General features: G+C 36.2%; 1 pseudogene; it reads right to left on the reverse strand.

Annotated features, from left to right (window-relative positions):
* The window catches only part of LOC140149131 (ATP-binding cassette sub-family C member 9-like), a 57,222-nt pseudogene that overhangs the window by 20,903 nt on the left and 24,304 nt on the right, over positions 1-12,015 (reverse strand).

Raw genomic sequence — 12,015 nt, forward strand, 5'->3', positions numbered from 1 at the left:
ACATATATATATACATATTGATTTAATTTGCAGATCAATCAATGATTTAATCAATCAATAAGTCAATCAAACAATGAATCAATCAAACAATGAATCAATCAAACAAAAATTAATGCATGAAGCACATTTGTCAAATATCAGCTGCTTTTGGTTTGTTTAACTCATGTATATGTTTGTGAATCCTGTTTACCTCACTGGCACCCTGATGATATTCCTCAGCATGGCTAGATGTAATGTTCTGGCAGCAATCAGTGAAGCAATAACTAAAGTTGACACAGCTAATAGTTGACAACATATTGTAGCAGCAGATAGGCCAGCATAGCCAGCGATGTAGTCATTGGTAGATCTACTGTCATTCTATGAGAAAATTCATATAAGATATCATTAGAGAAAATATGGTAAACGTGATGCACACGCATACATCCTCCACTCCTTCAGGTGTGCACACACAAAAAAACACCCCAGTGTGTGTTTGCCGGCAACCTCGTACACTGTATATTGCTATCTAACCGCGGATGTGTGTGTGGTGTTTTCATCGCCTAACCGTGGCCTAAAATGGCAGATTTTCTTTTTGTGTATGATACAAATTGGAATTTTAGCTATCAACTGCGAACTGTAGTTTTTACACGTATGGTCCGCAGTTTAGAGCAAATATCGCTCAAATGCATTTAGCATGCATTTGAGGTCTTTTGCAGCAGTTTGAGACTGAGGACAGTCCTCAGTTGGAGGTAAGTCCGCAGTTTAGAGTGAAAAATCTTGTGTGTGTCCTCGTTTGCCGGCAAACACATACGCATGCACCCCAGCACACACCATGCTTAATAAATTCATGATCAATTGTTGATAGAAAATACCAGGTAATATTATACAATTGCAGACCCAAATTGTAATGAAACCACCAATCAACCATCAACAATGCTTGACCTTTCTACTCACCTTGAGACCTGCTTCTGACCATGCAGTAAGCCAAAAGTTTGTTCCAACTGTCATTGAAGTCTGAGCAATGGTACCAAATGCTACAACACAAGCCAAAGGAATGCCAACAGCCCTCAGGTAATAGCCATACACATCAAGAGCAACTGAACCTCTCTCCATTTCTTCCTTTTCAATCAGTTTACCACCCTCTTTATCAACTGTAAGTATGATAAGTAAGTAAGAAATTCATAATATAAATTAACACGTTTCTATAAGATTGCTTTCTTTTCAATTAATATTTTTACACTATGAGCCTTATAGAAATACAATAATTTATTTCCCCATCTTAATACACTTTCAGTTTACCTTAAAATACTATTCAGTCACTCAACTATTCATATCACTGCTCTTGTTGTTATGCAAGTATTCATTATACAGACTGCCCTTCACTCCTTTTTAAACTTTTTAATAGTTAAAAAACAACTTCTATATTCATTTATGACAAAACAGAAAATCTGTTGAACTGAAAATGCAATACTTGAATTCCTATAATCTGTTGCGAGGCTCCTTTTACGAGTTGGGACCTTGTGGGAAACAATATGTGCTGGACAGTTAGCAGTACGCTTAATTTGTAAAAGGAAATCTGCAAAATGTTATAATCAAGTCTACATTATAACACATGTGCTACTTTTTACAATGTTACTGTGAAATATGCGGAGAAAATCAAAACTGATGGACCTCATGTCATCTTTAAACAGTCACAACTCTGGCTATCAGGGATGATACCCTGGAATATTTATATTTATATCTCATATTTTCCTGTCTACTGATTAGTTAAAAATGGGACATTGTTAGAGCTATTTTAGAAACTTTTTGTCAATCTGAACTATTCCTAGCGCATTGAAACAAACTATTGCATGCACAATCTCAATGCAATAAGTTGACATACAGTCCATAAAACAGAAGTTAGCCCCTACCCATGTGGATCAATGATAAAATAGGTAACTAATGAACTGAAAGCACTGTGCTACCAGAAAAATAAGCACATGTGTAAATATGGCCTTGGGAAACAATCATATGTGATGCGATCAAGCAAAATCAGTCGGAACTCAGAAATATTAAATTTTCAGTTTCTTATAGGATAGTAACAAGCATTTACAAAGCTGCATTTTGCAAAAAACTCCATTGAAATTGAACAACCAGTTCCAAAGATATGAGCAATTAAAGAGTTTCCGAAACAAGAAGAAACAAAAAGAAATATTAAGTTTTTTGGCTGTATCTCAAAATCAATATTTCCGAGTTCCGACTGATTTTACTTGATCGCATCACATATATTGCATGTGTACAAGGGCCTTATTATTATTATTACAAAATAGGTTCCTTTAAATGAATCATATGACAAAAAATCTGTATGTATGGTAGGCCTACAGAATATAAAAAACGAATATTGATTGCTTTATATTCGGGACATGGTTAAAATGATAAGCCTAAGGAGATCTTGAATCCATGTTATAACCTGGGGCTGCCCCACATAGCAGTCAATATTAATGTATACCAAACTACTCACAACTCTTGTCCTTAACATCCTCTATAGTCATCTGCCTGGAGATCTGTCGCTTCAATTTTTCACGTTCCTCTTGAGTATCAGTCTCTTCACCAGACTCTGAAGTAGGTTCTTCTGCCTCACTTGCATGTTGTATGGCATCTTGCCATGTGTTGTAGAGTTCTGGATCTCTTTCCTGGATCTCTTGCACGCTACCTTGATGTTGGATTTTACCATCTTTCATCACTATTATCTATGAATGTTAATTGACAAGAGGACAGTAAATCAATGATTTATAAATAAATTAACAATATCATTGACCCCAGCCTGCTTTTAGTTTTAAGCCTAACCCAACCCATGTTGGTTTTTTTTTTTATCGGAAGGAAAAGAAGAAACAATAAAGGAGAGAAAATGAACAAAGAAGTCGCTTGGTACATATTTATTCAAAGTTGTTTACATCTCCTTTTTCAAATTTTAATGCTTACCAAATCAGCATGCTGCAAGTATTGAAGCTGATGTGTCACTAATACGACTGTCTGTTTGTTCTTCAATAGCATTTCCATAATGCCCTCCTGGAAAAGATGGCCGCCAACATGCACATCAAGAGCTGACAACGGATCATCCTGATTTGGGTAAGTCAAGAAAGATGCAAAATATGAGTTATAAATATATGAGTGTTGTAATGGTGTTGTAATATAGAGAATAAAGTTATTGTTACAGGCAACATCATTATTTTAAGTAAAACAACGAGGCGAAGCGGAGTTGTTTTATGACAAAAATAATGATGTTGCCCATGTTATATGAGACAATAGATGCATGACAGCGGCTAAAAACATTACCTTTATTCCCATTTTTAAACACTTCGATTCATATCAATATATTAATCATATATATATTATAATTTCAATCAAATTAAATCATTTTACAAGGAATTACCTATGGCTTATAATCGATCAGTCTCGTAATTGGTATGCGCCTCTGATTGGTTCAATTAGCGAGTATGTGTATTATGTTGCACCTGCACACACTGAACCATGTTATATCGTGTCACACGGCTAAGAACCATTAAGATTGCAGGATCTTTCTCAAGTGTTTAAGAATCACAAATAACATATTCAGATATTCAGGTCCAAAAAATTCAATTCAATTGAAGAAACAGGAATAATGAGGAAATTTTTCATGATCAAGCAAAAAGAACAGGAAATAAAACAGTGGGAGAGCTACAAGATCGATTATGCAAAAATAAGAGCACAAGACAATTAAAAGAGGTGATTAGCACCAAAATCCAGAACAGAGCACACAAAAAGGAGGAAAAGTTGATATACCTACCAATACAATGATATCTCTGCCAGAATACATTGTCCTAGCAACACTAACTCGTTGTTTTTGTCCACCACTCAAATTAATGCCTTTTTCACCAATTTCTGTTTGATCGCCAGCAGGGAGAATATCTAAATCAGCTTGTAAAGCACATGCGTCCACACACTTTTTGTACCTGTATGATTACAAAACAAAGGGATGAAAAATATGCTTTGTTTTGTTCAACTTTCACACAACAGTGAATTATTTGACAAAACAATACATTGTATAATTTCAAAATACAGGATTGAAATCCATGTCAACCAAGCAGGGGGTCAAAAGAGGGCTGGGAAGTTGAAGAGACCACAAACAGCATCCTTTGGTTCCAATGAATCCGAGTCTGAGTGGATGGAGAAGACGCTCTGATGGTGTGCCAAAGTCCTTTGGTTGTGGGAAGATTCTCAGTGGTGCACTCAGGCATGCATAACACTCAAGACTACCCTAAGATAGGGCTAAAAAACAGGGACCCCAAAACAACCATACCCTATACATGTGCTTTTGGGTCCTTCACTGTTAAAACATGTTAATGGTTGGGGAAAACTTTACTCAACCCACCCTGGGTGCCATATGAACAGCCCTTTGTTGGGTAAAATATCACTATTTGGGGGAGGGGGTGATATCAAATATTTTAGCTTATTCTTTGTTAAATTTAATCCAAGAATAAGATGAAATATTTAATATTACCCAGTATTTAATATTACCCAACAAAAGAGTGATATGTTAAAAAGTTATACCCAACCGTTTTAACAGTGTAATGCAATCATGAAAACCATGAAAACAAAGGGCCTCTGGTACAGAATCATTTATGGGACAGTCATGCTGTTTGATTTTTAAACAAATTTCCATGTCACTTTGGTGCTGGAGACTATTATAGTCGAGATAGTGGGGTGGCCTGCCTTTACTTTACTCATCTCCGTGATTCATCCGAGGTCCCTGATTCGAACCCCAGCCGTGGTAGCTTGCAAGCCTTATGTATTTGATATGGTACTCCGGTTCCTTCTCTTTATAAAACTGGGTCATTGTTTTCACTTACTTGGCTAATAATAAGTTCAAGGTCAAATATGCAACCAAAGTTTTATGATGACTGATCAGTGCGACGAAAATACCTGGGAAAGTTTTGAGTGGTGCTAAGCTGAAATCAGCATCGAATGTAATAATCAACCCATACAAATCATGAATAGCGGATATATTTTTTAAACGGTTTTGCAATGTTTGTTTTGATAAAAGAAATCAATTTGATCAGGAAAAGTGTAACAAACATATTATGACACATCCTTCTGACCAATGTTTTTAACAAATGTAATAAGAGTATTTTTACCCTCTCCCTTCCTAAACTAAACTTGTTTATAGGACATCATCAATCTTTTGGTTTGTTCCCTTAATACAACCTTACCTTCTATAATCTAGTTCTTGTCCAAAGAGAATATTGTTCTTGAGTGAAGCATTGAGTAGCCAGGCCTTCTGAGCTGCATAGGCAATAGTGCTCTTATCACTAGAAATAAACAGTGGTATAATAAGAAGAAAATAAAGATTACCGTAAAGTCATTTTGGGTGGGCGCTTATTTTTCTACATTGTTTTAGTCATCAATCACCATCTGAAAGTATTTAGTTACGCACAGTTAGTGCGCCCTCACAAAATGTGTCTATATATTATATTGACAAAATGTTTTTGAGGGCGCACTAACTGTGAGTAAACATGGCGACCGCCGGCAAAAAATACGAATTTGAGACAGAATTACCTCAAACTTGGCCTTTTAAAGGCATTTGCAGTGGTTATTGTGAAGTATTTTTAATATCTATACATCTACCCACTATGAAATAGCATCATAATTTAATTTTGGTGCACATTTTGGATACTTTTGATGCTCAATTTCCCACATGCATGCATGTAAAGTCACTCGACAGGTAAGCTTACTGGAAGTATTTTGACAACATTGGATGGGCGGTTAATAATTTCATATTGTGTTTGTTGCAAAGTCGCTGGGTGGGCGCTTATTGGGGCATGGGCGGTTATTGGAACGAATACGGTAGTTTGAATTGAAGTGACTTGGCTATCAGGATTCAAACACCCACCCATGTGGTCATCAGCAGATGACATTGGTGGTAGACACTTGTTCACACTTACTTATTGAGTTGTACTGATCCTCTCAAAGTGGTCATTTCTCCCAAAATAGCTGATAAGAAAGATGACTTGCCACTACCTACTTGACCAACAACTATGGTCAGCTTACCTGAAAACAAATGATAAGAGACAGTTAGCATATCTTACATGGTATTATTGGTATAAAATCTGTACTTGGGAACAATCTAGGATAAAATACAACCCAGGCAATATATGTTATCCATCAGTAAAGAACCCTGCTAACAAGTGTGGACCCCAAATGCAATATAACATTATTTACACAATCTTTCTGCTGTGTGTGACTGTCAAGTCAACACAAGTGCACTGCTACTAAAATTAATTTTTTAATTCTTCAGAATTCCGGGTACACGGTGGTGATTTCCACAGAGCATGTAAATCAGGCTAAGTCTCTGCCCCTAGATGATCAATGGTGTCAAACGTCAAATGTTTTGTGATGAAATTTGACCAGCCAACAGTATGACTGTTTTATCACTTCTGTGATCATGCTTCTACATGTATATGCTTGATGCATTGTACATAAGTCTGCACAATTGAGAAATGTAGACTATTTACCTGCAGGTATATTAACATGTATATCATCAATGATGGGTGTGGTACTGTTTTGATCCCAGGTGAAGCTACCATGGTCAATCTGTAATCAATCAATCAATCAATCAATCAATCAATCTGTGAGTTACCATTCAGTTCAAAGTCATCAGTGAATGCAAGTAAAACAAATTATAATCCATTTGAATTTCTCAGTAACATGAGCATTGCTATCACACATGATCCAAGGCAGTGCATCTGTAGCATAAAGTGACTGCACCCTATAGACACACTGCATTTGATCATGTGTGTATCACACACAGATGCTACTGCCTTGAGGAAGCTAAATGGACTATAATAAGATAAAAGGGACTCAGCAGGAAACTGACAACAAACTTTTGCACTTTGCAAGCTTCTGCCTGCCTGTCGTGTCAGGGGAAAAACATCAATTTTGTGTGTGCTAATTACTGACTGAATGTATATTATAAAACTGTACATTGCAAAATAGGAATATGTGATCATCAAATACAACCAAGAGAGCAAAAAAAAAAAGGAAAAAAAAACCCATTAATTAGATACATCAAACACCACTTGAACAACTTGCATGCAACAAAATTAGACAAAAAAGAAAGATACATTCATCAAAATCTTTGGATAAAAGCCTTACTGTCATCGCACTCGGCCACTCCTGGATGTGACATTTATAAGCATGTAAAATAATGCATCAGAAAATACAATGTCATACCATTTTGACAAAACCCAAAAGGAGAAATACACAAATTCATATAAATATCCTATCACATGAAAAAATATTAATTCAGATAGCTAGAAATCTTTTTCACCTTTGGGTCCAATTTTGATGAATTAATGTACACTGCATTGCTCAAGCATGAGAATGACTGAGTGAGTGTAAGTTTGTTAACCATTTCTGATATCTGAATACTTATAATAATAGTCTTCTATTATCATGTAAGCTTAACCAAATTGTCCATCATGCAGCTTGCAGCAAACTTTGATCAATACAATGTAGACAGGCCTCATAACAAGTTAGCAGATTAATAGTAAACTGTACGGGTGTAAGTTGTGAATACTCTCAATCATCTGGGAATGGTAAGAAAAAGAATGAATTCATTCTTGTTAACCAGATTTGTCCAACTTATCCCATGCAATAGATAATGTGTGAGTAAATTGCCTTACACACAGGGCCATAAAGTAGGTGTTTTTGAGTAGACTTCAATACAAACGCTATAATATATTGTACAAGAATCTTAAACTGTGAGCCATTACCTTGATAGCAACATCAGGAGGTAATTCAGCTTCAGCTGGTGTACTCTCCCCCTGAGATCCTTCCAAAGCTCCATAGCTATGATGATTGGGTGAAGTATTTGCAAGTAATCCTTTCTTATTAAGTGGTATGTGTATATCTACATCAGCACTCTTATTATCCGCATCCTCTCCATCATTGTCAGTTACTTTTTGATAACCAGCACCCCTATAAGTAACAGCTGGAACCTACAAATGCAAATGATGGGATTGAGATTATTAGTCATTCAAAATTACTAATTCTACACATCAAAAATTAGCTTACTTTAAAATCAATTTATTTATTTATTTATTAATCTTTCTTCAGGCAGGGAATCCCCTTCAATGATAAGGCATTGATTTCTAGGGAAGCTCTGTTATTACATATATAAAAATAATTTTACAATTGATATATATATACATATATCTTTAATGATTACAATACATACAGCACATATGGTATGAGTTTACAGATTTCAAGCAAAAATAATCCTTATCTTGCATTGGGTGACAACTAAAGTTAGCAATACTTTTTTACACAACTCATCAAGAACTATGGCAACATATAACTGCCCTCTACTCACAGATTAATTACAAGATCGCAAAATCAGCTGCCCTAAAATTAGCATCAAATGGTGTAATAAAGATTGTCTAATCATTCCTGTTGGATAATCAGGATTTCAACAAAGACTTGAAAGCTATAATTAAGAAAGCCAGAATCACGACTTGAAAGCCATAGTTTATCCCAAATCTAAACTTCTATACTCAATAGGTGAATTGGAGTAATATTTCCTTCAGAAGTATACATATATTTTTTCATTTAATATTATGTGGTTCTTTAATTCCAAGCATATTTTGATCATTTGAATTATACACTTACCGCATCTTCATCTGTACTGTCTGAATTACATCCTCCTCTCCACTCTTCCTCCTCATTTCCTTTCTTCTTTTCAACCTCAGGAGCAATCAGGAATCCCTGAAGACGTTTGGTACTGACAATGGCATTGACCATGAAGGCTAGAGACATTGGTAGGATGAAGAGTGGCAATGCAAGTTGGTTGAAGAGAGCCAGAGAAGAGAAGGCTACATCTGGAGTCAGTGGGGTGTTTTCAAACACTTCAAAGATGCCAAATGCCTACAGGTGGATCAAAGTGTTTGATACTACATAATTGTAATTTTTGAAAACACCACGAAGGTCAAAACAGAGGCTTGTGGATTATTTGCATGTATAATCTGGGGTGTGATTCAAAGCTTGTGAAATATCCAGAAAATAGTAAATAATCCTTTAAAACAGCGTGAAATTGGGCAAAAATACCCTAAAACAGGATGAAAATAAATAAAATTGCGTACATTTTGGCAACAAAAAATCCGGAAAATCTGTAAAAATCCAGACAAATCACATCTCTGTGAAGTGTACAAAATATCAAATTCCCTATGACATCAGACACAATGGTTATCAATGCAAATAAAGTACAGTCAGGGCAAAAAGGATAAAAACAGAAGCATTTATTTGATCTTGATCATTTGTGTTTCACACAACCACAGATTCAAGAAAACCTTGAGTATCCAATGTCACTCTAAAGCTACAGCATCCGGATGGAAAGAGGTACAGATTTACAGACAGATGGACATTGCAAAACCAGCATGACTCACATTGGAGGCATAGCAAAACATTGAGTGACATTGAAACTTGTGTTTTCTCATATATCAAAAATCTGGCACATCGTTTAATCATTTTCGCAAATAGCAAGGAAGCCAAGACATGTGTGTACTTACCACAAGGGTGACCATCATAGGAGTAGCCCAAGTGAAGAAAACTGCAAAGATAAAAGGAGGCAAAATACAAATTTCTTAGTAATGTTTAATGTTTTTGAAATTTATAATATGAGTAGGTGCATTCATACAGGCCTCAGTAGAATCCTTTTGCACTTACCATCGCATACAACCTGATAATTGTGTGAGGCTTAACAAGACACAACATGGACTTCCAACTCAAATGTTTTGCACCTGCTAAAAAATGAACACTTTCTTAGAATTGGTTGAATAGACAATATAGCTCCCCAGGGTTGTATCTTAGACAGCAGAGTAGCAAATAAAAAATTACTTTTCAAAACTGCATACTTACTGGTTACAATGATACAACCGTTGATTCTAAACATGGCCCATAATTCCTTGTTCCTAATAGCCTCTATAGCCCTGCAATACAGTCCTTCCCAACCATACAATTTCAGCAGCTTGATACCATTCAACATCTCATTGGATTGTTTCAAACGCTCATCTGAAAATTTCTGTAGAGAAAACATTACAATATAAAGTGATCTTATCTTGACAACATGATTTACACCTGCCAATATTGAATTATAAGCAAAAATAAGGAGCAAAACAATTTAAAGATAAGAATGTTACAACTTAAAATATTGCAACATCAAAATCATGGATGCTGGACATTACCATGTTTAGCACTACAAAGTTTACTTATTGGGCTATATTAACATTTTAACTCCATTTAAGAAAATACCTAGATTGGCCTGACTGGATCCAGCTGTGACATAAATGATAAGTTCTGTGATAGTTTTCCATTATCTTTGTGATAATCCTAACCTGTAGGTTTGGGCATTATGAAACCCTACTTAAGCCATACAGGTCCAGCAAATCTATCATTGAATCCAGCTGTCAGAAAAATGGCTAAGACAGCTGGCAAGAGGTTGGTTGAAGAGCAGTCCCCCTACATCCTCCCTACCAAAAGAGTAATCATTTACAAGGCCATAATTTGTATTAAGATGAAAATATACTAGCACTCTATTGTTTGGTGCAAAACCTGCCTCCCTAGCTTGGCTCGATTCCATCCAAAACAGAGCTAAGCGAATCATTGGACTACTAGAGGGACCTCTGTATTCAGCCGCTTAATTATCGGAGGGCAGATGGAGCAGCCAGCCAGTAACCCTTTTCCCCTAAATGTTTTATCAGGAGGTTCATGAACTATTTTGCCAGTTAACCCCATGCAATCTAGCCCCTGATTCCAGGCTCCAGTGATCTGAGTGACCTTGCGGTTGAGATACCAAGATCAATCTATGTCAGCCACCAGAAATCTTTCTTGCCATCTATCAGATCACAGGTTTGCTTCAGCAAGGAGGTTAATCACTATTTGGGCTATCACTTGTCAGCAGCTTCTGCAACATGTTAGTTTCTATCTGTTAATGCCTAGGTATACCTTGACATAAGAATTTTTTAGATTTAGGAAAATTAACTTACCAGCACTTCCTTCTGAATTTTGGACATGCGACCTGCCACAGTGAATTGTATCGGCATGACAACCAGGAACATACAAGCACCAATCAAGGAGGAATAACCCATCTCTAAATACAGCAATACCAAGGTGACTGTCAACTGAAAAATAAAATCACAAAACAATAACCAAAACAATGTTTGAGAAGAAATGCTTTCCTCTTACCTACTTCCATATATGTCCTCCAGTTCTTGCCTTGTTTTCTAGTCTGTCTATGTAGGATGCATTAAATTCATTCTCGCTCAGATGGTGGACATATACACACATCAAGTTCTTATTTACATTTACACATTAATTTCCTCCATGCTTAAATAAAAAATGCCCACATAAACTTGTACCCCCATCACTTCAGATAAAGAGTGTCCTTCCTGTCCCTTCACATATCTAGTTCCATAATATATACAGCTTCTTCCCAATTTTACAGCATGAAGCTGATACTTGTCAGAGCATGCAGCCTTACCATTTTAAGTAACAAATCAAAACTTAGATGGCATCCTCTGGGTTGGTCGGTATCATATGAGGGGAATAATTCTTATAGTGCTTGGGTATCATATGAGGGGAATAATTCTTATAGTGCTTATAGTGATTTTTGGCAAAGTATCCACCCCAAAGAGTTTGAAAATAATGTGATAGCATTGCAGCAGTGATAGCTTTTTGGGGGGTTATCCCCCTTTTTCAAAATGGCTGCCAAATTGCCTCTTTTAACACATAAGTAGCCATATCATAGCTCCCAGAACACTTGCATGTTTATAACCGGGTTTTAGGGGTCAAAGAACTCATTTCTGCATTTATCTAATACATTGATACCTTCCTTCATATTGAAATCCAAGATGGTAGCCAAACGAAAACACAAGTTTTAAGCTCCTAAAGCAGTTAGGGAAGAGTGAATTTGCTGCCTATGACAACGTTTACGGAACCAAAGATTTCATTTGCCTTTACCTGAAA

This window comes from Amphiura filiformis, chromosome 3 (assembly GCF_039555335.1).
Source record: "Amphiura filiformis chromosome 3, Afil_fr2py, whole genome shotgun sequence".
In the NCBI taxonomy this organism is placed as follows: Eukaryota; Metazoa; Echinodermata; class Ophiuroidea; order Amphilepidida; family Amphiuridae; genus Amphiura; species Amphiura filiformis.